Source organism: Odontesthes bonariensis, chromosome 8, assembly GCF_027942865.1.
Source record: "Odontesthes bonariensis isolate fOdoBon6 chromosome 8, fOdoBon6.hap1, whole genome shotgun sequence".
Lineage (NCBI taxonomy): Eukaryota > Metazoa > Chordata > Actinopteri > Atheriniformes > Atherinopsidae > Odontesthes > Odontesthes bonariensis.
In genome coordinates this window covers 24,621,708-24,649,687 of record NC_134513.1, presented here as the reverse complement: position 1 = coordinate 24,649,687, position 27,980 = coordinate 24,621,708, and the positions used below count along the sequence as shown (strand labels likewise).

The following is a 27,980-nucleotide window of genomic DNA, read 5'->3' as shown; positions in this document are numbered from 1 at the left end:
CCCAGGGGAGATATTTTGGATCAGTTGCACGGTGAGGAGGCCTGAGGGAAGGTCCAGGACTCACAAGAAATAAACCATGCTGGTCTTGCATTGGTATTTCTGTGTGTCCACCCGAGAAGAGGTGTAGATTATGTCCTGTGAGAAGCAGGGCTAGGGATGTCTGCTCACACCGCTTCCCCGGCATCAAATATATTGATATATCTTTAAAAGTCATGTGTTATAGAAGGGCGCCTGCACATGTGCTGTTGTTGCTGATATTCGTGGCCAGTATGGGGATTTGAACCCATGACCTTGGCGTTATTAGCACCACGCTCTGACCAGCTGAGCTAACCGGCCAATTTTTGGCTTTCCCTATGAGCAATTTTGTGCCAGAATAAGTGCTCTCAGTGTTTTCTCTGTTACCTATTTAAGTCACACAAACATTCTATACAGCTTGCCTTTGATTTTGCGGATTTGGATATTATCAGCAGGTGAGTTGAAAGACTTTTAGTTCTTCAAAAAATCCTTTCAATGCAATTATTTTATCATTTGTTATATGCTCCAATGACTCGACGTGATAGAACTTACTCATTCAAGTCTCTCTTCTTTTTGTATAGCTTGAGTATAGGCAGTAGGGGAAGCCAAGATCACTGCGCAACATCAGCTTAAGTTTGGATTTTTTTACCAGTAACAGACTGGTAAAATAGTCCGACTTTAATTGGAATCCTAATTCAAAGGATTTCTGACATGGAGTACAACTAGTAAAGTTCATAGCAGCTTTCACCATGTGTTTATTTGGTTAGTACTTAGTACAGTGGTCTTGATTTCTGTACATATATGACAGCATACAACTAAACAAGACAGTCATGAAGGGACTCGAACCCTCAATCTTCTGATCCGAAGTCAGACGCCTTGTCCGTTAGGCCACATGGTCTCACCTGAGTCATCCGGCCGGTACAGGGGTGGTCTGCTGCCAAGTGTGAAACAGCCAGGAATAAAATTGTGCCTCCAAGTCTGAGGCTCTGCTCCTCTGTTGGAAAAAGGTTGAGGGCCCTCTTCTTGCTTAGAACCAGTTGCTGCCTCAAGTGGAAGAGTTTAGGGATCAGACCATTTTGACCACGACTGGAGGATCTCGTTCTATCAGTCGATCTTCCTTCCAACGCTCACCTCTGGTCACTCCTTATGAGTGGTGACTAAATGAATGAGATTGCGAATACATTAGGGCTGAAATCATCTTCCACTCTGTGGTGATTAGGCTCACCCTCTTGGATCAGGGTGATAAACGTAGTCATCTGGAATACGCTGAGAATACAGTCTCTGCCACTCTTCTTTGAATGAAGCCAGATCAGGCGGTATGGGCATCTGGTCAGAATATCATGTAGATTCCCCCCAGGGGAGATATTTTGGATCAGTTGCACGGTGAGGAGGCCTGAGGGAAGGTCCAGGACTCACAAGAAATAAACCATGCTGGTTTTGCATTGGTATTTCTGTGTGTCCACCCGAGAAGAGGTGTAGATTATGTCCTGTGAGAAGCGGGGCAAGGGATGTCTGCTCACACCGCTTCCCCTGTGATCCGTTCCAGGACAAGCAGCATCAAATATATTGATATATCTTTAAAAGTCATGTGTTATGGAAGGGCGCCTACACATGTGCTGTTGTTACTGATGTTTGTAGCCAGTATGGGGATTAAACCCATGAACTTACATTTGAAAGCTGATTATACAAGGAGCAGAGAATGCATTGGCCGGGAATCGAACCCAGGTCAATTGCTTGGCAAGCAGCTATTCTCTCGCTATGACACACTCAGTCTTACTCAGGAATCTTTCTATTTCTCCCTTAAATAAGAGAGAAGTTTAAAGCGTGAAACTTGTGCTTGCTTGGATTCATTCTCCAGATGCGCACAATTGCTTTCATTTAAGGCTAAAATGTTCACAACTTCAGTACAATGCACTATGCCAATTAATTTGCCAGTTAGGAAGAGTTTACCACAGTCTTGCAACCTGTACCGTGTGCACTGCTTTCAGTTCCCTGATGGTCTAGTGCAGGGATGGGCAACTTCCATGATAAAGAGGGCCAACATTTTTTCAGCACTATCATTGGAGGGCCACATGACAACGCACTTCGAATAATTGGATATGAAAGACGCTACAAATGATTCTCAATAAGAACACATTTAATATGAATTTATATCTGTATGTTTATTGCACCAACATACGATTATTTTCTGCATATAAATGCATTTCAACACATCCTTAATAAGCAACAAAGACAAAACATTTGCTTAAAAAGTGCAAAAAGGAATTTGAACTCCTTCATAACAAAGAACAAAACTGATTGCAAATAGCTCAGATTCAATAATGGCAGAAAACCACAGAGGCCCAGCATTATTTGAACCTAATGAGAGAGCTGTGGTTTGGCCTGCTTGCTCACAATGGATTGGATGTCAATGTCAATTTTTGTGGTCCCGATGCGCATCAAATGAAACAGAGTATCACCAGTGAGTCTGTGTCTCTCTTTGGATTTTATGTGAAATCCATTTTGGCTGAAAAATGCGATTTTCTGGGTCAAGTTTTCTCTTTTTGCCACTGCTAGTGGTCATGGCTCTCGACTTTCCTATTCGCTGTTGCGGAAAGCGGCCCGGCCCGCGCTATTGTTTGCGTATGGCGCGCCCTCTATCGGTCAACAGTATAATTATTATTTTTTTTTTTTTATTTTTTTTATTATTTTTTTATTATTGATCTATTTGCAGGCCGTACTAAGTGAGGACGAGGGCCGTCAGTTGCCCATCCCTGGTCTGTATGGAGGACGCGAGCCGGCTGTGGTGACTGCTGACCGCCTGGTCACCTGGGGCCTCATGTACAAAGGGTGTGTGCGCACTTTTTCACGTCAACGATCAGATGTATCAAGAGCGACATGATCGTGGAAATGTGCGGGGCCTCATGCCAACTTCAGGGCTGGCGTACGCACTTTTCTACAGCTGTTGATTCTTTGGCGACACTTAGAGGGGATGTTGGGAAACTGTTATAATAAATCAATGTGAAAACATTTAGTCCTCAGACAGTGATGTGCACATTTGAGACACATGAACAATTAATACTGATAAACAATTAACACATCCATGTGTCTGGAATAACACGAGTGGATATAGAACCATGCGCAAAGTGGTGCAATACATTCAATTAAAAACAATGGCTGCTTTAGTGGTATTAGCAGACTTTGCAAATGGTGCAATTCGAATAGAGCATGTGTTCAGAGACAGAGAGTGTTGGAGCGCAACGCTCCAACCCTGAGCCGAGCCATGCCAATTATACGCATCTCAGCCAGGAATATCAAATTCCCATACAATGCAGGCCAACATTAAAGCGCAATTTGAAGTGAGAGACGGTTTTCCTCATGTAATCGGAGCTATCGACTGCACAACCATTGCTATAAAAGCTCCATCACATGATGAATTTGTAAATGCCTCACAGGAAACATTTTCATCCAATCGATGTAAGATCATATGTGATGCGTAAATGCAATTAACCAACATTGTGGCGAGGTGGCCTGGTTCAATGCACGATTCATACATTCTGAGTAACAGCATTGTTGGGAACAGACTACAAGCTGGCACTGTGCGCGATCCCCGTGCATAAAGAGTGAAATGTCTTAATCAGCCTCACCTTTTCCCCGGCGCACTTCTGCACGTTACTGTATGAACACGTTGTTGTGAGTTGCACAAATACATAAATATTTATCTATGCAATCAGCTTCACCCACATATGCTCCCACGACCACTGAGAGAGCAGTGTCACCCATAGTTGCGCCGACTCGCTGTTAAAACTGGATGGGCCCCTCTTCTCCTGCCTTCAATTCGGCCTGTTTTGGTCACACTTTGGCGGCAGTGTTGCCAATTTAGCGACTTTGTCGCTAGATTTAGCGACTTTTGGCCATCTGTGGCGACAAAAAAACAATCTAGCGACTTAGCGACTTACCGACTTTCGGGCTCAATCTGGCTGAATCTAGCGACAATTTAACTTGTTTTGTGAGTGACGAATCAGTTGCCCCGCGACACCATACAAGCCGAGACAGAAGCACTGCAGGACTGCGGCAACCCGGCATACCGTCATTTCCCGCCAAAACGGCAGTTTCAAGCTAGCTACAACGAGGGTAGGTTCACTTCCTGTTTTCAAAACAAAACCACCTTTTTATCGTAATGGCTTTCCCTATGATAAAAGGCAACAGGTATTTTATTTTGTCAAAATAACCGGAAGTGCGTTGCTCACTGCGGCTAGCTTTAGTAGCGCCGAATTCGTCGGAACAAAATTGTAAATAGCCGGTATTTTGGCAGGTTTTTAACACGTTGGGGATCTAAACGACTACTTTCTGGCCGGAAAAGTTTCAAATGTTGCTAAAGTTTACAGAGTTAAGGTTTAGGCTCGGGTAGGAGCGAAAATATATAATATGGGCGTGGTTACGTCACTTATGACGTCATGACGCAATCTAGCGACTTCTAGCGACTTTTCAGAGAGCCAATAGCAACTTCTTGTGATTTTTTTTTGGCAACACTGTTTGGCGGTGGGCAGCCGGTCTCTGCTTCACATCCACCTTAATGTGGGACCACTTCTTCTTCACCTTTGCTTGTGTGAGCTTCTCAGATACCACAGCATTGACAGCCACGTGCACGCTCTCCCACCCACTCCTCTTACATATTTGCTGCTTATGCCGGAGGAGAGCGTGCCAAAGTGCACATTTTTGCGGGCCTCAACTTCAGAAAGTAGCACCTCCATCTCGCTTTCCGTGAAGTTCTTTTTTTCCCCGTCTTACTCGTTCTTTTTTCTTTATTTTCTGATCGTACACAGAGGGGAATCGCAGGTGCAGGGCTCATTTAAATATGATTTGCATATTTAGGTAGGGGCGTGGAGAAGGAAGAGTCAGGTACTCCAACATGTGCGCTCAATTCCACGTTGATGGGATGTACAAAGCAAAAGTGCTTGGATTCATGCGTACGCACAGATTCATACATCCGGATATTTTTGTGCATAGGAAGGCATTTGGGTTTGAGCCCCTGGTCTACTCCAGCGACCTCGTCTTGGCTAATAGTTACATCACTGTAACATCATTCAAAGGATATCTGTTGGAACAGGGAAACACGAGTTAATGACCACAATAATGTCACACATACATAAAGAGAGTAAAGTGAGGAAAGGTGTGACAGATGAGGCCCCCCAGCAGTCTAGGCCTATAGCAGCTTAACTATGGGATGTTTCAGGATCACCTGAGCCATCCCTAACTATAAGCTTTATCAAAAAGGAAAGTTTTAAGCCTGGTCTTAAAAGTGGAAAGGGTGTCTGCTTCCCGGACATTTACTGGCAGCTTATTCTACAAGAGAGGGGCCTGATAACTGAAGGCTCTGCCTCCCATTCTACTTTTAGAAACTCTGGGAACCTCAAGTAAACCTGCAGTTTTGGAACGAAGTGCTCTGTTAGGAAAATATCTTATAATGAGATCTTTAAGATATGATGGAGCTCGGTCATTAAGAGCTTTATATGTAAGAGAAGAATCTTAAATTAATTAATATTCCATCTAATATGACCTTTCTTTGAGCCAAGCTTGATTTAGAGAAGATAATTATGAGGAGATGCCCACTTTAAATGGAAGTGTCAGCACTCACCTTTGGGATTATAGGAATGTCTCACACACACACACACACACACACATTCATAAAATGATTATTTGATAAAAGAGATTAAAAAAATGTGTAAGACCTGGGAATAACTAGATTTTTTATTTGGGTCAAAGAATCTGATGGGTCAGAGAATGTGCTTTTACAGTAGAAGGGCTGTAGAGCGTATCTTGCAGAGGTTGGAACAAATTTGTGATTTAGCACAATACCTATTCCAACTCTTGGCCCTACCACTTATTCCTACCCCTACATTTTGGATGTATAAGGTGTCCTTTTTTTGGGAGGGTAATGGAGTATTTGTTTTCTATCCCTTTAATTTGAAATTACGGGCCAACTGGATGGCAAATTGATCATTACTGCTTGATCCCTAAAAGAAAAGGGCACCTTATCCTTTCCAGTCAAAGGGATAAAACCAAACGATAGGTTAAACAGGGTGTTTGGGAATGGGCCTTTATATAAGGGAAGATTTTGTAACTACATAGCTTCCCTCTAACCTCATAAGTGATCAGAAACAGAGGATTTTGGTGGCCAGTTAAAGTGAAATAAGCATAAATTAGACCACTCACATTCAAACATAATTGACTCAAAGCATAGTCTTTTAATCATATTTTTTAATCACTTGATTTAAAGGTAAATTTAGATAAATGTATTTATTGTGAAAAGGCCTTGTGTGTTACTTTCAAGTCACACAGTCTCATGAGAACTTTCAAGACAGATCCTAACCCTTCTTCCTAATGTAAGTCTTGAACTTGCACATTCATGTGTTTAATGGAGCAACCTATATGCAGCTCCTTTACTATATTAGAGTCTATATCTCTATAGAAATCCATGCATATTAAAATGTATTTACAGATGAAATCAAACATTACGGATATCTGCATTGATTGGTATAATGCACAACTCCTAAACATGACATCACCAAGATATTTTCTACACCATTTTGGGCAGGCTAGAGGGTGGAGAGCTTTTAAAACGACCTAAAAACAGAAGTGAGAGACTAAAACAAGAAATGCAGAGCTAGCCAGGAGTTGAACCTAGAATCTTCTGATCCGTAGTCAGACGCGTTATCCATTGCGCCACTAGCCCTTAGCAAATCCGATAGAGAGTGGTACAGTCTTTCGTAAAACAGCATATTCCAAAAGCTTTGAAAGGATTGACGGAGTTGGCCAAAAGAGCCTCTGAGCACAGAAGCTTGGCACATCCTTCGAGCCAGAATTGAACCAGAGACCTAAGGATAACTGTTGTTGGGCACCTACAGTCCTCCGCTCTACCAACTGAGCTATCGAAGGGAGCAAAGCAAACATCCTTTTCATGAATCCTGTATGAATGCATGTAACCAGGCTTAAGATGCGTATCATGGGACACCTGCAGTTCTCTAATGTACCAAATGAGTTATGGAAGGGAGCTAGGGGCTTTGGCCTGTTTATCAGTTAAATAAACACAAAAAAGTGATGAGAAACCATCAGTTTCAGATGCGTTTCAGATCAAATCAGCCCCAGTTTCTATCATGCATTTAGTCGTTACAACAACATATCTTGCATCTATCTGGGAAAGTCTCCACATCGTCCAACACAGATGTTGATCCTCAATATACCCTCACATTGTCCAGCGCAAAAGTCCAGCCTTTTTGTTTGGTTCTTTTTTGTCAGGTCTATCCATCCATTCATTTGGCACACGATTTTCATCTTCTGTTGTTAGGATGTTTATACTTTGGGTGTGGCGGTGTGTGAAAACCCTCCCTTTAGAAGAGCTAAAAAACACGGAACATATGCGGCCTTGGCGACTCATTAAAAAGGCACTATTTGTCATTGGGGCCTGTTTCAACTTTGACCCCTTTTATGCTCTTTAAATGGGCATACCTTCTGCATTTGTGCTGTTTGATTCTTTCAGACCTTTGATACGGGACAGAGGCCTGTACACAAATATTGTTTTTTTTAAAGTTTAAAAAATGTAAGTTGAAAGTGGGATCTTATTTCAGCGATGGTTGCCGTGACCCCGATTCGAAACGGGGTTGCTGCGACTACAACGCAGAGTACTAACCACTATACGATCGATCGATCGTTTGATCGTTCGATCTATCTATCTATCTATCTATCTATCTATCTATCTATCTATTGACTTTTAAATTAAAAGCTTACTACTATACTATAAAGTTAAATTATAGTTTGATCACAGAACGTGACATCATAATAACACTATTTTATTTAATCTATGGTATATTATTTTTAGCTGTTTAGCTATATTAATACAACGTTTGTTCTAATGGAAGGATATATAAGAAACAATATAACTTGATACTTACTGTAAGTCGGCAGAGACAACGGCTCGATGAAAAATCCCTCTTCTGTAACGGCTAACTTTTATAATCCTCTAACCTAACGAAAACAAAATCATTAATTTGTTTTTTTGTTGGCTTTGTTGGAGGAGGGGGAGCGGGAGGGGAGGGGAGGTTAATTCAGAGTTAGGGATTCACCTTTATTGGCCAATTTCCGTTGTGAGCTCGGGCGTTGCTAGGCTCGGTTCATTGTGAGTCGTTGCGACATTGGCTAAACCATTCAATGTGAGAATGGAGAAGGGTGAAGCCTATTGGAGGGGAGATGCAGACTAACGTGAGCGAGGTAGCGCCAACGAGGCCTATAAATCATAAACATGCATGTATTGTCAGCCTAGGCTCACTTTCACACACCCATTCATTGGTCCTGCAGACTTTGCTAAAGGTATGTGATGCCCACTTGCCCAGCTCACATGGACTTTATGGCAATCAAATAAGTGGATGGTAGGAAATAAGATCTTCTAATCTGTAGCCCCCCTGTGACACCTATGGGAGGCGAGAACGGAAAAACCGAAGAAAAGTGTGTCTGACTTGACAAGTTTAAGTAGATAATAAAGGAAGCAGAAACTGAAAGGCGACAATTATCTGATTGCAAGGCATCTCTAAAAGAGCGATGGTTCGAATCCCCATAACTTGGGTTTGACACAAGGCGACAACGGCGACAAAGATCTGATTGCAATGCTTTTCAAAAAGAGAGATGGTTCGAAGACCCATAACTTGTGTTTGACACTTTCCACACTTTGTAGTGACTGAGCTTCCGAGTGGGCTTTCTGCAGCTCCAACAGAGAGCAATCGGAGCCACCTGTGCCCAGCAAGTTTCCAGCTGTAACTGAGGTGAAGTGCTATAAAAATCACATCAAAACAACTGCCCCGTGTGAGGGTCCCTTGTAGTTGGATCATAGATAGGGTTGGTAGTGTGGCCGAGTGGTCTAAGGCGCTGGATTTAGCCTCCAGTCTCTGTGGATCTGTGGGTTCAAATCCCACCACTGCCAATTTTGCTGCTTTCTTGGTGGCAGTTTCACAATCAAAAGTACAAATCAGTTTAAAAAAAACATCGCCATGAAGAAGATGGAACTCACAGGAAATCATACACATCTGCTGGTTCTTTGGGGAGGTAACCCATATGTCAAGTCCACTTCCACTTTCATCCTCTGATAAGGTTCAAACATGAATCCCAAATCTTTTTAGGTGCCCCTTTCAGTCTTAATGTGTGACAACAGAAAGAAAGCTCATTTTACCCAGTCTAACTTGTTACTGACATTTTGAAGAACTTCAGTTTCTTCTACTGCCAGAGATAAAGGGGACCTTGGTCGGAAATCATTTTTATATGTGGAACTACAGAGAGTCCTTAATAAAGCTTATACATTAATGTCACACACAACTAAAGAGTCCCTTCAGGGTCACAGAAGAAACAGTGAAACAGCACATGCCAAAAAATGGATGTTACCACTGTGACATTGGCAGCTGACTGGCAAGCTATCTTTTCCAAGGCTGATGTTTGTTTTTGGCCGTTACTCTTTGGGGTTTTGTAAATGCAGGTCATGGATATGGCTGAGGACAGCGAGATGCTATGCGTGGTCAGTCAGTAGGTCTAACATTTGTACACTATGACTCAGAGGGCAAACCATTAATACTGCACTGTTTAAAGCCTTAATGCAATGAATCCTAAGAAAATCATCCCAGTGGAGATACAATGTTTGGGATACTAGCCATAGAGACCAAAGTCATTTGAAGTAGCAGATTTTAAACTTCTGTATATCTACTAATGAGGGTGGCCTGTTAACATAGTGGTGTAAAGGGATTGAACTGAAAACGGCCTGAAGACGCCATTGAAAGTACTGCGGTGACTGCTAATGTTGTGATGGTAACTTGGAGGTTCCTAGATTTCCAAAACCTTAACCAAGACACATGGAAGCTGAGTTGCACATTGCTTGTTCCGAGGTGCTTTAAATCCTCAAATGTATCTCCCAACACAATTTGCTGTCTTACGCCTACAGACTAAAATGCAAAAGCAGAGTGGTGCAGCGAAAGTGTGCTAGGCCCATAACCCAGAGGTCGATGGATTGAAACCATCCTCTGCTAGTTGATCATATTGTTGAGTTCCACCAGTTTATACTATTCTCTTGCTATGCTCTCTTCTGTAAAGATTTCATGGCGTTAGATGACGAGCACAAGAAATATCTATGTTGTTGCATAGTGGCAAGACTACAACTGGTACTTATCAGTTGTTATTCTGAGTTAGAAAAGTTTCATCTTACAGGGTCGACTGACAACTGTTGATGACAATCCTTCAGTTCAGTCTGTCTTTTAAAGGTGACACTCCCTTGTAGTTGGCTCAAATATATATTTGGTAGTGTGGCCGAGTTGTCTAAGGCAGTGGATTTAGGCTCCAGTCTCTGTGGAGGTGTGGGTTCAAATCCCACCACTGCCAATGTGGCTGCTTTCTTGGTGGCAGTTTCACAATCAAAAGTACAAATCGCCATGAAGAAGATGGAACTCACAGGAAATCATACACATCTGCTGGTCCTTTGGGGAGGTAATCCATATGTCAAGTCCACTTCCACTTTCATCCTCTGAAGACGCCATTGAAAGAACTGCGGTGACTGCTAATGTTGTGATGGTAACTTGGAGGTTCCTAGATTTCCAAAACTTGCCCCTCTCCAAGGGGCCTATAGTTGATTGTTGGCGAAGGCACCGTTTACGGCTCCCTCTCCCAGCATTCATCTATGAGTACAGGATTTTCTTTTGTATGAAAATCTATAAGTAAAGAATTTTCTTTTGAAAAAAAAAAAAAACCTTCACTTGCCCCTCTCCAAGGGGCCTATAGTTGATTGTTGGCGAAGGCACCGTTTACGGCTCCCTCTCCCAGCATTCATCTATGAGTACAGGATTTTCTTTTGTATGAAAATCTATAAGTAAAGAATTTTCTTTGAAAAAAAAATAAAAAATCATAACTTGCCCCTCTCCACGGGGCCTATAGTTGTTTGTTGGCGAAGGCACCATTTACGGCTCCCTCTCCCAGCATTCATCTATAACTAAGAAGAAGACATATATGAATAAGAATTCATAAATACGTACTATCGTCAAATACACTGTGTGTGTGTATATATATATATAGAGCTAGAGGTGGTCCCGACATGGATCACAACCACTCCTGCTCGGCCTGTATGGCTCCTCTACAGCTTGAGGATGGCCATGATCTGTGTCCTTCGTGCCTCGGCCTCGGACATCTGAGGCAGGGTCTCTCAGACGAGTCCTGCATGAATTGTGGCATTTTGCCTCATGCTGTCAGGGCTGCAAGGCTGGCCGAGGTAGAGCGCCTGTTGGGCCCTCCCTTGTCTCCTCAGTTGACCCCTGACCAGCGGCTGGCCCCGTCTCGGTCTACCCGACCACGGCGTCGGCCTGCTGAGACTGCAGGCCCCACCTCCGGGAAGAGGGCCAAGGGGTCCGGGCTTACTTCTAGAGTGGATCAGCTGACAGCGGAGCTTGACAGCATGAAGTCCCTCCTCCTGGCTCTCCAGCCTGGGGCTGGAGCAACCCTGCCAGGTGCCCTTGTTCCTCCAGCGGCCTCCTTCGGGCCGGAGGAGGATGCGTTTTCCATAGCAGCTTCGGCTACTATGTTTCAGGACTACGCTCCGGACGTGCTCCTGGGAGACGAAGCCTCCCGTCCTTCTGCAGCGGGCTCCCTTTCTTCAGCCCGTGGCTCTGCGGGTGGTAGTGAGGACGGCTCTGTGGGAGCCGCCATCCGTACGGCTCTAGCCAGGCTACAGCTGGACGTGCCGCAGGCTCAGCCAGCTTCGGCCAGTGCCTTTTTCAGGCGCTCCTCAACCCCCGCTGAACTAACTGTACCTCCATCAGAAGAGTATCTGAGGGAATTACAGAAGTTCTGGAGGGACCCTAGGGCCCCTGCCCGTCCGACAGCTGATGCTCGGACCCTGGCAGCCATGCAGGACGCCTCCAAGTTCGGCCTGGACCGCATGCCAGCGGTTGAGCCCACTATAGCCGCCCTGATCGTCTCACCCAATGAGGCTCTGAGACAGGAGGCGAGGTGTCCTCGCCCCCAGTGCCGGGTTACGGATGAATTGCTGTCGAAGGCCTATGAGGCGGCGGCACGTATGGCTCGCATGGGTAATTCCATGTCCCACCTGCTGCTCGCCCTGTCGTCATCCCTGCAGGAGACTGAGCTGGACACTTCTGTCCACGGTATTACTGACGCCTCTCTACAGGCCTTTGCACTGATGTCCAGGGAGTTGGGACGAGTAATGGCTACTCTCGTACAGGCTCGCCGCCAGGTTTGGTTGGCGCAGTCCCCTCTCTCGGAGGCCTGCAGGAGAACCCTCCGCAGCGTTCCGGTGGAACCGGGGGAGCTGTTTGGTTCCGCGGCTCTGGAAGCCCTCGAGCGCATGGTCCAAGCTGGGAAGACCCGACAGCAGCTGTCTGAGCTTCACAGAAGCGCGCCGCCGCCTAGCAACCCTAGGGGTTGTCCAGCTGCCCCGCAGCGCGGCACCCACTCACGGGCCAGGGGCCTCCTTCGGCCCCAGTACTCACGCCCACAGCCTGCTCAGCAGCAGGCGCAGCCCTTTCGGGCACCTGAGCGACTGCCCCCTGGGCGTCCTCAGGTCTCACATACCGACCGTCGTGCCCCTGGAGCCTCTAGAGGTCGGGGGGCCCGACGCTGAGGCCACGGGGCCGACCATCGGCGTTTTTTCCCAGCAGCAGCTCAGCTACTGGGCTGCTTCCACCAGGGACCCGTGGGTTCTTTCCACCTTGACCCACGGGTACGAACTTCAGTTCCGACGTCGGCCCCCGATCCATGGCCGAGTCAGGATGACTGTCATCCGCGACCCGGTGAAAGCCCGAGCCCTCGCCCAGGGGCTGTACGCCCTCCTGGGCAAGGGTGCCATCGAACCGGTAGACCCCCAGGTGCACCCCGGGGGGTTCTACTCGACTTACTTTCTGGTAGCAAAGAAAGATGGCGGATTCCGACCTATCCTCGACCTCAGGAACCTCAACAGGTTCCTGAAGGTCTTGAGGTTCCATATGTTGACCACTGCAGAGGTTCTGCGTACGGTCTCCAGAGGGGAGTGGTTTACCTCCATAGACCTGGAGGATGCCTACTTTCACGTTCCTGTGGCGCCACACCATCGGCAGTTTCTGCAATTCGCCTTTCAGGGGCGTCATTTCCAGTTCAGGGTGCTCACGTTTGGTCTCTCCCTCTCCCCACGGGTGTTCACCAGGTGTGTGACGGCAGCCCTCTCGCGCCTACAGTCGCGGGGCATGAAGATCTTGCCGTATCTGGACGACTGGCTCGTTTGTGCGCCGTCCCAGTCTCAGGCGGCCCTCGACACGACGTGTCTTCTTTCCCATGTGGCCCGTTTGGGCCTCAGGGTGAATTTTACAAAGAGTGGCCTTGTCCCATCACAGAGCACAGTTTTTCGGACGACATCCTCCGCCACCTCCTCCCGTTTCGGGAAGGCAGGCGGTTCCACTACGTGGAGTTCCTACGCGTCCTGGGGAAACTGACAGCTGCGGCTGCTGTGGTCCCCTTAGGATTGCTGTCGCTGCGTCCCCTCCAGAGGTGGTTGCACAGCTTTCACCTGGACGCCAAGAGACACCGGCACAGGAGGCTCGCGGTGTCCCACCGTTGCCTTCTTGCCCTGGCCCCGTGGAAGAAGCGCTCGTTTCTCCTCCAGGGCATGCCCATGGGCTCCATTGCATCCCGTCGCGAGGCAGTCACAACGGACGCCTCCCTCTCGGGGTGGGGCGCCGTGTGGCAGAACCGGACAGCTCAGGGGCTGTGGCCGGCGCGGGACCGCTCACAGCACATCAACGCACTAGAGCTGCGGGCTGTACACAGAGCGTTGCAGGCTTTCCTCCCTTTCTTGAGGGGCCGACATGTACTAGTGCGGTCGGACAATGTTTCGGCCGTCTCCCACATAAACCACCAAGGTGGCACCAGGTCTGCACTGCTACTGCAGGCATCCTGGGACCTTCTGCTGTGGGCAGCACCACGCTTAGCCAGCCCAAGGGCAATGTATTTGCCCGGGGAACGCAACCAGACGGCGGACTTGCTCTCCCGTGGCAAGCCTCCGCCGGGGGATTGGCAGCTCCATCCGGAGGTGGTGCTCAATATCTGGGCCACCTTCGGCAGAGCAAACGTGGACCTCTTTGCCTCAGAAGAGTCGACCCATTGCCCCCTCTGGTTCTCTCTGACAGAGGAGAGCAGTCCCCTGGGACAGGATGCTCTGGCCCACGACTGGCCAGAGGTTCTCCTCTATGCTTTCCCGCCGATCCCTCTGATAGTCCCTACGCTACAGAGGGTCCTCCAGCAGGGCCACAGGCTGCTGTTGGTAGCCCCCTTTTGGCCAGGGAGGACGTGGTTTCCACTGCTGCACAGGCTCTGCAGCGGTTCCCCGTGGCGCCTCCCCGACAGGAGGGATCTCCTGTCTCAGTGGCAGGGTCAGATCTGGCATCCCGACCCGTCCCGCCTGCAGCTGTGGGTCTGGCCACTGCAGGGCCCGACCCGATGCTGATTGAGTGCTCTGGCGAGGTCTGCCATACCATCCTAAACGCGAGGGCGCCTTCTACCCGGGCGCTTTATGAACAGAGGTGGCGGCTGTTCACTACATGGTGCTTGGACAGGGGTGAGGACCCTGTGCACTGTCCTGTCCCTAGGATTCTGGAGTTCCTCCAGTCACTCCTGGATGACGGCCGGTCCCCCGCTACCCTGAGGGTGTATGTGGCGGCCATTTCCTCTCGGCATGCTCGAGTGGATAACGGCACGGTGGGAAGCCACAGGTTGGTGTCCCTTTTCCTGAAAGGTGCGCGGCGGCTGTGCCCCCCACGAGTGCGGCGCACCCCACCATGGGATCTGCACCTGGTGCTCGGCGCCCTGTGCGCGCCTCCCTTTGAACCCCTTGCTCAGGCAGGGCTGAGGTGGGTCTCCGCTAAGACCGCCTTTCTACTCGCTATCGCGTCAGCGAAGCACGTCGGGGAGCTGCATGCTCTGTCGGTGAGCGACTCCTGCATGAGGTGGAACTCGGATGGCTCAGGGGTTTCCCTATGGCCGAACCCCGCTTTTCTCCCGAAGGTGCTGTCTTCATCTAACCTCAACAGACCTATCCACCTGGCACAGTTTGTTCCCCCGGAGGGGGAGGACAGGTTACGCCTACTGTGCCCTGTGCGGGCTCTGAGAGCCTACGTGACCGCGACTGCCGGTATCAGGTAGTCGGACCAGCTCTTCCTCTGCTACGGTGGCCCTCGGAGAGGCTGTGCGCTCTCTAAACAGCGACTGTCTCACTGGGTGGTGGACGCCATCACCCAGGCATATGAGGGAAGTGGGCTCCCCCAGCCAGCTGGGGTGAGCTGCCACTCCACCAGAGCTGTCTCGACCTCATGGGCAGCCCTACGGGGCGTTCCCCTGGAAGACATCTGTGAGGCAGCGTCATGGGCGTCACCGAGTACCTTCTCCAGGTTCTTTCGGGTGAATGTTGCCACTCCCAACCCGTTGGCTGTGGTCCTGCTGCCCGACTCTGCTGCTTCCTCTCAATAAAGTGAGTAGGTGCTGGATTCCTCGTGACTTTTCTGGTATTAGTCATCCAGTGCTTGAAAGCACCGCCTCTGGCGGTCAGTAAGGATGAAATAGAACGAAAGTTACGCATGTAACTACGGTACTATGAATCCTGGATGACCGCCAGAGCGTTCTGTCACTCAGAATCCTCGTATACTCGCGAGAAGATTCTGTAAGGACTGACCTGCTGATATTGCCGGAAGTATATAGGCTCTCCGGGGTCAGCAGGGGGTCACGAGTGATGTTGTTGGTATAAACACTCGACCTGCGCATGCGCAAGATGTATCATCCAGTGCTTGAAAGCACCGCCTCTGGCGGTCATCCAGGATTCATAGAACCGTAGTTACATACGTAACTTTCGCTTTCAGTATCTAGTCATTGACTGGAGGTTTAACATTGATAATGTTAATAGATCCATCTAATATGACCTTTCTTTGAGCCAAGCTTGATTTAGAGAAGATAACTATGAGGAGATGCCCACTTTAAATGGAAGTGTCAGCACTCACCTTTGGGATTATAGGAATGTCACACACACACACACACACACACACACACACACACTCATAAAATGATTATTTGATAAAAGAGATTAAAAAATGTATAAGACCTGGGAATAACTAGATTTTTTATATGGGTCAAAGAATCTGATGGGTCAGAGAATGTGCTTTTACAGTAGAAGGGCTGTAGAGCGTATCTTGCAGAGGTTGGAACAAATTTGTGATTTAGCACAATACCTATTCCAACTCTTGGCCCTACCACTTATTCCTACCCCTACATTTTGAATGTATAAGGTGTCCTTTTTTGGGGAGGGTAATGGAGTATTTGTTTTCTATCCCTTTAATTTGAAATTACGGGCCAACTGGATGGCAAGTTGATCATTACTGCTTGATCCCTAAAAGAAAAGGGGACCTTATCCTTTCCAGTCGAAGGATTAAGACCAAACGATAGGTTAAACAGGATGTTTGGGAATGGGCCTTTATATAAGGGAAGATTTTGTAACTACATAGCTTCCCTCTAACCTCATAAGTGATCAGAAACAGAGGATTTTGGTGGCCAGTTAAAGTGAAATAAGCATAAATTAGACCACTCACACTCAAACATAATTGACTCAAAGCATAGTCTTTTAATCATATTTTTTAATCACTTGATTTAAAGGTAATTTTAGAAAAATGTATTTATTGTGAAAAGGCCTTGTGTGTTACTTTCAAGTCACACAGTCTCATGAGAACTTTCAAGACAGATCCTAACCCTTCTTCCTAATGTAAGTCTTGAACTTGCACATTCATGTGTTTAATGGAGCAACCTATGTGCAGCTCCTTTACTATATTAGAGTCTATATCTCTATAGAAATCCATGCATATTAAAATGTATTTACAGATGAAATCGAACATTACGGATATCTGCATGGATTGGTAAAATAACCCTTTAGATGCCAATTTGAACTTTTTAGCCCAAATTTAAGCCTTAAGGTGTCAGTATTTTCAAAATATGGAATGCAAAGTGGAACTATCTAGTAGGGATAATTATGGTCTGGGATATATCAATAATTAGCAACAACATTGATTTTTAGATTTTAAGAAATCTAAGTTGAGAGTGGGATCTTTTTTTAGCGATGCAAACAATTTCGGTCAGGGGGGTTGCCATGACCCAGATTTGAACCGGGGTTGCTGCAACCACAACGCAGAGTACTAACCACTATACGATCACCTTCGTATCCCAAGGATAGCATATGTAGCTCTGCGGCATGTGGCTGGCAGGCTTGGTTTTTTTTTGTGTTTGGAGCAAAATCATTGACAGCAGAGATAAAGAGGAAGACGAGCTTTCCTTACGGTGTGGGGTCAGCGACATGTGTTGCAAGACGAAACACTGTGAGGTATCTTTGGGGCATAAGTGAGCTGGGACACCCAGGGAGTAGAAGGTTTAACACGATCCTGTTCTATAGCAGTGGGAGAAGTGAGAGAGTAAAACCAGCGTGCCGAGCTAGCCAGGAGTTGAACCTAGAATCTTCTGATCCGTAGTCAGACGCGTTATCCATTGCGCCACTAGCCCTTAGCATATAAAGTAGCGAGTGGTACAGTCTTTCGTAAAACAGCATATTCCAAAAGCTTTGAAAGGATTACTGTTGTTGGGCACCTACAGTCCTCCGCTCTACCAACTGAGCTATCGAAGGGAGCAAAGCCAACATCCTTTTCATGAATCCTGTATGAATGCATGTAACCAGGTGTGTGATCATTCAAAGTGGCACCACTGAGGACGCTGTGATGGTGGTAACAGAGCTGAACTTTGACTTTAAGTGCTGGATCAAACATCTGTTGATTATTAAAACTGCTACGCCCAACTTGGGGCTCTAACCCACGACCCTAAGATTAAGAGTCTCATGCTCTACCGACTGAGCTAGCCGGGCTATTCACATGATATAAAACATGCCTTCCGAAAAAAAAGAAGAGATAAAAAAAGCCATGGAATTGAAGGTGTAGAAGGGAATGGAGAGGCCACAATTTCAGAGGCTAGAGAATGTGAGCTGAATCTTCATGCAGAGGAATTTGCCCTGGACCTGACTCCAGTGATTCAGGAGGAGGAGATGGATGGATCCCAAGTGAGCATGGAGCCAGTTGTATCTAGAGTTGGTAAGAGAAAACGTAAACGTTCCTCGGGCCAAGATGGTGACACCTATGAGCTGCTTCTGCAACGGGAAACGGAAAGAGCGGAAATGTAGATTCAACTGGCAAAAGAGAAACTCTTGCTTACCCAACTGAAGCAGACAAAAGTTAAAATGGAGATACAACTCCTAAAGGCAGAGATGGAAAGAGCTGGTCTCTGTCCTGTAAACAATCCTAATATTTTTTGAATATTGGACAGTGCTGTTTTTTTGTTTACTTATCATAAGAAAATAAGCAATGTAAATGTTTCAGTTTATTATAATTGTTCTGTTTCTTCACATTAAAACAAACAATGGCTTTTTGTGGCCACCTGTATTTTAGGTGTACCTTTTGTTCTTTGCAAAGCCAGTAGGCTACACTATTGAGTCTATTTTAAACTTCTGCTAACCAAGATTTGGTAATTCTGAAATTCGGTATTTGGATCGGATCACAGTGATCCAAAGTTTCTTTAAAAAACTGGTATAAAAGTAATCTGGATCAGGTGATCCTAGATAGCAAAACATGGGATTTCCAAATCCGGATCATTTTGATCCAGATTAAAATTTTTGAACAACTGGGCCCTGATGATTATTAAAACTGCTACGCCCAACGTGGGGCTCGAACCACCACCCTGAGATTAAGAGTCTCATGCTCTACCGACTGAGCTAGCCGGGCTATTTACATGTTATAAAACATGCCTTCCGAAAAAAAAAGAAGAGATTAAACAAGCCAAAGTCAACTTTCAGAGATTACGAATGACATGGGAACACATTCCTCCCTTTTCAACCTCTACCTACTCCACTCGACTGGATCCCACTCAGCTGTTAGGGTTTTCCAAGAGGTAATACTACCTGGCACAAGGTGGTACATTTTTAGCACCTACTCGGTCGGGGTCAAGTTGAGTCCAGCCGAAAATGTGACATTTACACACTGCAGTCAACTGATTGGCCAGGGAGTGATGTCACTGGATGAGTCATGAAAGCCACTCCTTAACAAGAACCCGGCAACAGCAACAGTTGGATTTGATGTATTCTGTGATCATCAACGAGGTGGATTACTAGACGCAAAGACACAGACCAAGTAGCATGTATACCTTCACCTTGATGTCCTAAATTGTTTTGTCATGTTTTGTCCAATAAAAGTGACATCACAGGACTTTTGGACCTCCTTGCTATAACGACCCCACCCACATTGAGGTGGTTGTGAGTAAGTACGAGTGGAAAAGAGCTTAATGTAGCAGGAGAACTGCCTCATCGCACATCAGAATTGTGTATGTTAATGGGAGGAATTGAAGGCCCGTCTTGAGAGATAAATGCCTTTTTTCACCATGGCCTGACATGGCTTTCTTCACGGTCTTCTAATAAGAAAGTAAGATTTAAGCAATAAATTAGTGTCAGGAGTGGGATTTGAACACTCGCCTCCTTTTGGAGACCAGAAGTCCCTGTGCTAAGAAAGGAATGAAGCCTTGAGTCTGGCGCCTTAGACCGCTCGGCCATCCTGACACCATTACTTCCCTGACTGTGTAAAATATGACAAACGTGAACCAAAATGCAAAACGCTACTCCACTTGACTATATTCGACTCAGGTTTTAGGGTTTTTCATGAGGTAGTAACAGCTGGTAGCAGCTACATTTTTAGCACCTACACGGCAGGGATTCGAGTTGAGTCCAGCCGAAAATGTGACGTCTACAGACTGCAGGCCACTGATTGGCCAGGGAGTGATGTCACTGGATGAGTAATGAAAGCAAGAGAGGGCCAGAGGCCATGGGTTGTTATTCAGATTTTCCTTCTTTTGTTTTAAAGTGAATGATCATACTTGAGCAAAAAGGGAATACAGTAATGACATGAGCCCAAAGAAAGGTAAACGTAATGCTCTTGCGCAAGTTTGAATGTTTTTGATTCATATTGTGCATTTCAGGACGTTTGTGATCATTCAAAGTGGCACCACTGAGGACGCTGTGATGGTGGTAACAGAGCTGAACTTTGACTTTAAGTGCTTGAACAAACATTTGTTGATTATTAAAACTGCTACGCCCAACGTGGGGCTCGAACCCACGACCCTGAGATTAAGAGTCTCATGCTCTACCAACTGAGCTAGCCGGGCTATTCACATGTTATAAAACATGCCATCCGAAAAAAAAAGAAGAGATAAAAAAAAGCCAAAGTCAACTTTCAGAGATTTCGAATGACATCGGAACACATTCCTCCCTTTTCAACCTCTACCTACTCCACTCGACTGGATCCCACTCAGCTGTTAGGGTTTTCCAAGAGGTAATACCACCTGGCACAAGGTGGTACATTTTTAGCACCTACTCGGTCTGGGTCGAGTTGAGTCCAGCCGAAAATGTGATATTTACACACTGCAGGCAACTGATTGGCCAGGGAGTGATGTCACTGGATGAGTCATGAAAGCCACTCCTTAACAAGAACCCGGCAACAGCAACAGTTGGATTTGATGTATTCTGTGATCATCAACGAGGTGGATTACTAGACGCAAAGACACAGACCAAGTAGCAGGTATACCTTTGCCTTGATGTCCTAAATTGTTGTGTCATGTTTTGTCCAATAAAAGTGACATCACAGGACTTTTGGACCTCCTTGCTATAACGACCCCGCCCACATTGAGGTGGTTGTGAGTAAGTACGAGTGGAAAAGAGCTTAATGTAGCAGGAGAACTGCCTCATGGCACATCAGAATTGTGTTTGTTCATGGGAGGAACTGAAGGCCCGTCTTCAGAGATAAATGCCTTTTTTCACCATGGCCTGACATGGCTTTCTTCATGGTCTTCTAATAAGCAAGTAAGATTTAAGCAAGAAGTTATTGTCAGGAGTGGGATTTGAACACTCGCCTCCTTTTGGAGACCAGAAGTCCCTGTGCTAAGGAAGGAATGAAGCCTTGAGTCTGGCGCCTTAGACCGCTCGGCCATCCTGACACCATTACTTCCCTGCCTGTGTAAAATATGACAAACGTGAACCAAAATGCAAAACGCTACTCCACTTGACTATATTCGACTCAGGTTTTAGGGTTTTCCATGAGGTAGTAACAGCTGGTAGCAGCTACATTTTTAGCACCTACACGGCAGGGATTCGAGTTGAGTCCAGTCGAAAATGTGACGTCTACAGACTACAGGCCACTGATTGGCCAGGGAGTGATGTCACTGGATGAGTAATGAAAGCAAGAGAGGGCCAGAGGCCATGGGTTGTTATTCAGATTTTCCTTCTTTTGTTTTAAAGTGAATGATCATACTTGAGCAAAAAGGGAATACAGTAATGACATGAGCCAAAAGAAAGGTAAACGTAATGCTCTTGCGCAAGTTTGAATGTTTTTGATTCATATTGTGCATTTCAGGATGTTTGTGATCATTCAAAGAGGCACCACTGAGGACGCTGTGATGGTGGTAACAGAGCTGAACTTTGATTTTAAGTGCTGGATCAAACATCTGTTGATTATTAAAACTGCTACGCCCAACGTGGGGCTCGAACCCACGACCCTGAGATTAAGAGTCTCATGCTCTACCAACTGAGCTAGCCGGGCTATTCACATGTTATAAAACATGCCATCCGAAAAAAAAAGAAGAGATAAAAAAAGCCAAAGTCAACTTTCAGAGATTTCAAATGACATCGGAACACATTCCTCCCTTTTCAACCTCTACCTACTCCACTCGACTGGATCCCACTCAGCTGTTAGGGTTTTCCTTGAGGTAATACCACCTGGCACAAGGTGGAACATTTTTAGCACCTACTCGGTCGGGGTCGAGTTGAGTCCAGCCGAAAATGTGACATTTACACACTGCAGGCAACTGATTGGCCAGGGATTGATGTCACTGGATGAGTCATGAAAGCCCCTCCTTAACAAGAACCCGGCAACAGCAACAGTTGGATTTGATGTATTCTGTGATCATCAACGAGGTGGATTACTAGACGCAAAGACACAGACCAAGTAGCAGGTATACCTTTGCCTTGATGTCCTAAATTGTTGTGTCATGTTTTGTCCAATAAAAGTGACATCACAGGACTTTTGGACCTCCTTGCTATAACGACCCCACCCACATTGAGGTGGTTGTGAGTAAGTACGAGTGGAAAAGAGCTTAATGTAGCAGGAGAACTGCCTCATGGCACATCATAATTGTGTATGTTAATGGGAGGAACTTAAGGCCCGTCTTCAGAGATAAATGCCTTTTTTCACCATGGCCTGACATGGCTTTCTTCATGGTCTTCTAATAAGAAAGTAAGATTTAAGCAATAAATTAGTGTCAGGAGTGGGATTTGAACCCACGCCTCCTTTTGGAGACCAGAAGTCCCTGTGCTAAGGAAGGAATGAAGCCTTGAGTCTGGCGCCTAAAGGCTGAGTTATACTTCTTTTTACTGCCCTTGCGCTTTCTTCTTGCGTTTATGTTAATGGCTCGAGACGTTTATACTTCATTTAGCTTTGCCGGCGCTTGCGTGTGCTGTGTGGCGATTCACTGCCAGGAGAGCAGGTGGAGTAGCGTGTTTTTTCAATGACAAGCCTACTATGATGAAAGGAAATTCACCGCCAGGACCTCTTCGATTGGATTCATGCTTCTTCTTGTAAATAGCCGGTATTTTGTCAGATTTTCAACACCTTGGGGGTCTAAACGACTACTTTCTCGCCTGAAAATGTTTCAAATGTTGCTAAATTTATATATTTACAGAGTTTATAGCTTAAGGGAAATCAGCTTTTCATGCTGGCTGATTTGGGCTCGGACAGGAGTGAAGTGCACTGTGTGTAAACGCTCTGCATACTGTCTGATCGATGAGTATGACGTTTTCAAGTAGTAGGCTTGCGTCTTTTCTTGCGTGAAGTTTAGAAAATTGAGGTGACACACGCAAGCACGCAAGGGCTTGCGTTTCTTCTTGCGTCTGGCTTTGCGTCTTGCGTTACCGACTATAAACCAGGCTTTAGACCGCTCGGCCATCCTGACACCATTACTTCCCTGTAAAATATGACAAACGTGAACCAAAATGCAAAACGCTACTCCACTTGACTATATTCGACTCAGGTTTTAGGGTTTTTCATGAGGTAGTAACAGCTGGTAGCAGCTACATTTTTAGCACCTACACGGCAGGGATTCGAGTTGAGTCCAGCCGAAAATGTGACGTCTACAGACTGCAGGCCACTGATTGGCCAGGGAGTGATGTCACTGGATGAGTAATGAAAGCAAGAGAGGGCCAGAGGCCATGGGTTGTTATTCAGATTTTCCTTCTTTTGTTTTAAAGTGAATGATCATACTTGAGCAAACGGGGAATACAGAAATGACATGAGCCCAAAGAAAGGTCAAAGTAATGCTCTTGCACAAGTTTGAATGTTTTTTACTCATATTGTGCATTTCAGGAGGTTTGTGATCATTCATAGCTTTGTTACACATACACAAACTATTTTCACAACTTCAAAACTTTGTTACACATGCACAAAATGTTTTTACAACTTCAAAACTTTGTTACACATACACAAACTATTTTTACAACTTCAAAACTTTGTTACACATACACAAAATGTTTTTACAACTTCAAAACTTTGTTACACATACACAAACTATTTTCACAACTTCAAAACTTTGTTACACATACACAAAATGTTTTTACAACTTCAAAACTTTGTTACACATACACAAAATGTTTTTACAACTTCAAAACTTTGTTACACATACACAAAATGTTTTTACAACTTCAAAACTTTGTTACACATACACAAACTATTTTCACAACTTCAAAACTTTGTTACACATACACAAAATGTTTTTACAACTTCAAAACTTTGTTACACATACACAAACTATTTTCACAACTTCAAAACTTCGTTACACATACACAAACTATTTTCACAACTTCAAAACTTCGTTACACATACACAAACTATTTTTACAACTTCAAAACTTTGTTACACATGTGAACATCATAGTACAAGTACAAAATCTTTCTGACCCTTAGCTGATCCCATACAGGTGGCTCCGATTGTTCTCTGTTGGAGCTGCAGAAAGCCCACTCGGAAGCTCAGTCATTCCAAAGTGTGGAAGGTGTCAAACACAAGTTATGGGACTTCGAACCATCTCTCTTTTTTAAAAGCATTGCAATCAGATCTTTGTCGCCTTTCAGTTTCTTAAACTTGTCATGTCAGACACATTTTTCTTCGGTTTTGCCTTTGTCGCCCCCCATAGGTGTCACAGGGGGCTGCAGATTAGAAGATCTTATTTCCTACCATCCACTTATTTGATTGCCATGAAACCAATGTGAGCTGGGCAAGTGGGCATCACATACCTTTAGCAAAGTCTGCAGGACCAATGAATGGGTGTGGGAAAGTGAGCCTAGGCTGACAATACATGCATGTTTATGATTTGTAGGCCTCGTTGGCGCAGTAGGCAGCACGTCAGTCTCATAATCTGAAGGTCGTGAGTTTGACCCTCACACGGGGCAGGTGTTTTGATGTGGTGTTTATAGCACTTCACCTCAGTTACAGCTGGAAACTTGCTGGGCACAGGTGGCTCCGATTGCTCTCTGTTGGGGCTGCAGAAAGCCCACTCGGAAGCTCAGTCACTCCAAAGTGTGGAAGGTGTCAAACACAAGTTATGGGCCTTCGAACCATGTCTCTTTTAGAAAAGCAAGTTGCACCCTGGCCAAGACACATGACAAAGGATAAGAAGTTCATCACGCTAACATAATAGAATACGCTGTGTGACAAAAGCACCTTTGCAGACTCTCCTTCTCTTGACATAGACTGACATGGGACAATTCAGTCAAGTTTATCCCACGTGAAACTACCTCTTTTGTAACTTTCCATAAACTTTCAAAATGAGGATGAAAGCCAGATAAAGAAACTTGTGAGTTGATTGTTTTACCTCTAGTCTAGACAACAGGTCTTTTGAACAAGTAGCTCCATGCTCAACAGGCCATGTCATCACATATTTTAGCAAAGTTTGCAGGACCAATGAGTGGGTGTGTGAAAGTGAGCCTAGGCCAGTGCTTCTCAAAGTGTGGGGCGCGCCCCACTGGTAGGGAACGGAGACATGGCAAGTGTACGAAAAGTGCCTTTTCCCCTAGTCATAATGAATACTTAGAATTTGATGGAGGTGGTAAGTGTTCATGGAAAAGGTACCATTTGTGAATGGGCGCATGGATTCTGGAAAGGAACTGCTAAAACCTTAACAGTGCACCTTTTATTACGGCTATGGCTTGAAATTGAACTGTAACATTGCATGTGGTCGCCATGGATTTGATTTAATTATGTCCTGTTTTCTGTTCTGTTGCATAGCATTGACCCCTTCCAGGTAGGGGAGGATGGGGAGGATGTAGAGGCGGTGATGCTCTCGTCACCAGCAAGGAGTCCTGGCTCAAACGTAAGCATTTTTAAAACCCATCCCTTTTTCTTCTTGGTTGAACCGATTTTTATTCTATTTATGTCATTCGGTGTACTGCAGTCATCAATTTTCCTGTCTGGAATAGGACGAAAGGGATCTGAAACATTTGCTGGAGGACTTTAAAAGTTCTTTCATCGACACTGAGAACAAAGTGACAGTAGTGGCACGACGGCGGCGAGTTCTTCAGAGTGCCTGCCTGGCACTAAGCCGAACATATTTTGAGTGGCATAAAGAGCCAAGAGTAGAGTTCATCAATGAAATGGGGGACGACTACGGAGGTCCCAGAAGAGAGTTTTTCCGGTAAGACACTGATATGAGCTGGATGTAGGCTGTGATGTAGTCAACTTTTTTATAGTAGGTATACTGTATATTTGGGCAGCCATAGACAGTTCCCAAACTAGGAGTCGGGCCGCGAAGGAAGCGGTTTCCAAGGTGGGTGGAGCCATTGTGAACATTTGGGGTGGGGTGGGGGGGGGGGTATTCTTAGATTAAGTTTCCTGCGTTCTACTGTATTTCAGGGTGAATCTTAATCTCAGGACTAGACTATAGAGCACTAGATGTCAGCCTTTTAGCATGGCCACCCTTGCGTGCCACCATCTTGGTATGGGGTGTTTCTCACACTATCAGCGTATTGCCAGTTGATGTTAATGCAATAGCCTTACCCCTTTATAAGGTCTCTAATGATTTTGAGACGTTGAGGGGTGGTCAATGAAACATCTGCAATTTTATATCTCTCCCCTGTGACTATTAAGTCCAAAATGGGATTTTTAGGATCCTGCAGCGACTTTAGAATATGTTTTAAAAAATATTTAAGAAATATAACATGGGCTATAGGCCAGGGGTGGGTGGGGAACCTTTTTCACTCGAGGGGTCACTTCAAATTTCTCCAAGCACTGTAAAAGTCCTCCGAGCACCGTACTATGAATAGTGGTGGACAAAGTAAAAGAAAAACTGTTTCTTTCCAACACAGGTAACTTATCTGAGTAAAAAGTAGCCCAATGTACTTGTCTTATGATAAGCTGATTCTGCACAGGTTAGATTGAGTTTGGGGTGGGTCCAGTTAGCTTTTTATGGTTTTTCATTAACACAGTCTATCTCAATAGGTAGGTACAATGGAGTAAATGGCATAACAGCTATGTAATATCACATGCTACTGTTGTAATTACACCACTTGTACCTTAACTTTCTCAACCACTGACAATGAACACAAACCAGGATTCCCCCCTGCAGTGTAGGCCTTTATTGAAATTAGCCACCTTTACAACAGACCCCCACCATCTCTAGGTTCCCTGAATATAACTTAATTGTATTGCAAATGTAATTTCTAAGATTCCTTTCCAAAATATTTCAATTTTAATGTTATGCAGCTTAACATGACATATATGTCGGGGGCCGGATAAAATGTCCTCAAGGGCCGTAAATGGCCCTCGAGACATAGGTTCCCCACCCCTGCATAGGCCCAGTGCTATAAGGAATGCATTGCACCGCAAAAAGATAGGCCTAGCAAGTAGCCTATATTTACTTGTTCCTGGAAGATGATCGTATTATTTGAATTATGAAAAAGACATAATTTAGTGATATTTCTGCACCAAAAATGGTGCTTGTGCTGTCACTCACTCTGCTCTGGCCTGCTTTCATTACGCTATACATGCATGCTCCATAGAGGAAAAAATAATGTATAAATACTGAAATAAATACTGCACAATAAATTTGAAGTGGGTGTACGGATCAATTAGAAAATGTTGGTGGGTATACTGAATTCCTCTATCTTCTCTTCTGGTCTGCGTTTAAAGTAGACTACACCACTGGATGTAGGCAAAGTAGTCAAAGTAACTCGTACAGTGACTGAACTCAATGCCTGAAGTCATGAGCGCAATTGTTAATCTTCAGAATGTTTGTTTCGAGGATTCCAGGCAGGCAGTGCTCAAAAACATATGGTGTTTCTGTATTTATCTTCACAGCCTTCTAATGAGAGAAGTCCAAAATATGGACATATTCGAAGGAAATCCAGAAAGTCTTTTCTTTTTAAAGTATTTTTGGGGGCTTTTTATGCCTTTAATGATAGGACAGTGTGAGAGAGACAGGAAGCAGGGGGCAGAGAGAGGGGGAAGAAACACAGCAAAGGGCTGCTCGGTGCGGGGCCAGCTGCATCGAGGACTGTAGCCTCTGTACATGGGGCGGCTGCTTAACCCACTACGCCACCGACCGCCCCAAGTCTTTTCTTTTCATACAACCTGGGGGCACTCATGGCAAACAAGTATTATACAGCCGGGAAGTTGACCGCCTGGTCCCTGGCTCACAATGGGCCAGGACCAAGGTCCCTTAATCGGGACCTATTCCTTCTGATGTGTGGCGAGACCCCGGACCTGACCAGCACAGACATCTCCCCAATTCTTGTTGAACACGGGGAGAAATTTGCTGAG

General features: G+C 45.5%; 9 non-coding genes across 9 annotated transcripts; 2 read left to right on the top strand and 7 right to left on the bottom strand.

Moving 5' to 3' along the window:
• Positions 1–261: 261 nt before the first annotated feature.
• Positions 262–336, bottom strand: trnai-aau (transfer RNA isoleucine (anticodon AAU)). The gene has a single exon. It is a non-coding gene; the product is annotated as a tRNA-Ile (tRNA).
• Positions 337–6,657: 6,321 nt separating this feature from the next.
• On the bottom strand, positions 6,658–6,730 carry trnar-acg (transfer RNA arginine (anticodon ACG)). Its single transcript has one exon. It is a non-coding gene; the product is annotated as a tRNA-Arg (tRNA).
• A 2,156-nt stretch (positions 6,731–8,886) lies between these two features.
• On the top strand, positions 8,887–8,968 carry trnal-uag (transfer RNA leucine (anticodon UAG)). Its single transcript has one exon. It is a non-coding gene; the product is annotated as a tRNA-Leu (tRNA).
• An 8,554-nt stretch (positions 8,969–17,522) lies between these two features.
• trnar-acg (transfer RNA arginine (anticodon ACG)) lies at positions 17,523–17,595 on the bottom strand. The gene has a single exon. It is a non-coding gene; the product is annotated as a tRNA-Arg (tRNA).
• Positions 17,596–17,877: 282 nt separating this feature from the next.
• On the bottom strand, positions 17,878–17,950 carry trnak-cuu (transfer RNA lysine (anticodon CUU)). The gene has a single exon. It is a non-coding gene; the product is annotated as a tRNA-Lys (tRNA).
• Positions 17,951–18,788: 838 nt separating this feature from the next.
• trnak-cuu (transfer RNA lysine (anticodon CUU)) lies at positions 18,789–18,860 on the bottom strand. Its single transcript has one exon. It is a non-coding gene; the product is annotated as a tRNA-Lys (tRNA).
• Positions 18,861–20,216: 1,356 nt separating this feature from the next.
• trnak-cuu (transfer RNA lysine (anticodon CUU)) lies at positions 20,217–20,289 on the bottom strand. The gene has a single exon. It is a non-coding gene; the product is annotated as a tRNA-Lys (tRNA).
• A 1,357-nt stretch (positions 20,290–21,646) lies between these two features.
• Positions 21,647–21,719, bottom strand: trnak-cuu (transfer RNA lysine (anticodon CUU)). Its single transcript has one exon. It is a non-coding gene; the product is annotated as a tRNA-Lys (tRNA).
• Positions 21,720–24,543: 2,824 nt separating this feature from the next.
• Positions 24,544–24,616, top strand: trnam-cau (transfer RNA methionine (anticodon CAU)). Its single transcript has one exon. It is a non-coding gene; the product is annotated as a tRNA-Met (tRNA).
• Positions 24,617–27,980: the final 3,364 nt, after the last annotated feature.